This window comes from Arvicola amphibius, chromosome 2 (assembly GCF_903992535.2).
Source record: "Arvicola amphibius chromosome 2, mArvAmp1.2, whole genome shotgun sequence".
NCBI lineage: Eukaryota > Metazoa > Chordata > Mammalia > Rodentia > Cricetidae > Arvicola > Arvicola amphibius.
Window position 1 is genome coordinate 178,742,878 of NC_052048.2, and position 1,219 is coordinate 178,744,096.

The 1,219-nt window shown below is 42.7% G+C and overlaps 1 pseudogene; it reads right to left on the reverse strand.

Moving 5' to 3' along the window:
- Nucleotides 1-287: 287 nt before the first annotated feature.
- On the reverse strand, nucleotides 288-626 carry LOC119808132 (annotated as a pseudogene).
- Between the last annotated feature and the right edge of the window lie 593 nt (nucleotides 627-1,219).

Below are 1,219 nucleotides of genomic sequence, written 5' to 3' on the forward strand. Positions count from 1 at the left end.
ACAAACATGTTTGACTCCCTGTGAAGTATGGAAGGATGATCGATAAAACCCTTCCAAAGGTGAAAGATTACATGAAGATGAAGTTACTCGGGGGGAGGTGGAATAGGACTATTGGTTCAAAGGGAAAAACGATGTCACGCTTCAAATTTTTAAAGAAGTCACGTGTGTACTTTTTAACATGAAACCACTAAGACCTCCCGATTACATGGAATCCTCTCATTTTTATTTATTTTTATTTTTTATTTTTTAAAAGGAGCTCTAGTAAAGTTTTATTAAAGGAAAACATTTTACTTTTCACCTGTCTGTTCTGGCATAATGTCAGAATCACCTGGGTCAATGAGGGCCAGTGTGCATACTCTGTAGTATTTTCTACACGCTGGGCCCAACTCAATGTTATTGCCACTCTAGTGATGGACACCAGTTTTAGCCAACACGGCATAGTATTCTATTTCAGATTTCCTCAAGGCGGGGCAGTTGTTGGCGAGGATCACCAGTTTCGCTTTGCCCTGTCTGATCATCTTCAGAGTCTATTTGTATCCCAGCACGTACTTCCCACTTTTCATAACAAGCAGGAGCCAAGAGTTGATCGACTCCAGAGACTTTTTCGTCTTCTTTGCGGCCACCATCTTTCTGCCTTAGGTGTGGGACCGGCCCCCAACCAAGACCAGCTGCCAAGATGGCCGGGGAGCGAGAAAGGCTCATCTCATTTTTAAACGAAAACATTTCAGATATATCAGAAATTACCTTCTACAATTATTTCAGTTTTGAAAATGTTCGTAAGACAAGCTACAAGATGTGGTTTTTCAAAATACGTTTATTTTTTACTTTATTTTATTTATTTATTTATTTTTAGCAGATCTTGTCTCAAGTTTATTGGTAAAAATAGCATAAAGTCTTGATCGTCTGCAAACAGAGTGTAGGTGTTCACAGCAGTCCGTGTGCCTTCACATCCGCAGACTGAGGCCTTTTTCTATGGGGCCTTCACAGGGGCCTGGGCACCTTTGGGAACCTGAGCTGGAGCTGAGGCCTCTGCCTTTGTTTGAACGTTGGGCTTTGGTTTTTGGAGCTTACGAGCCCTGACCATGCAGCTTCTAATCCAAGCCTCATATCAAAGCCTCATATCAAAAATTACCAAACTTGGGGTGAACAGTGGAAGCGAGATGGCTGAGTGTGTGGCTGGGGCCCTTAGGCACCTTGGGCTTCACCACCTAGGGCTTCA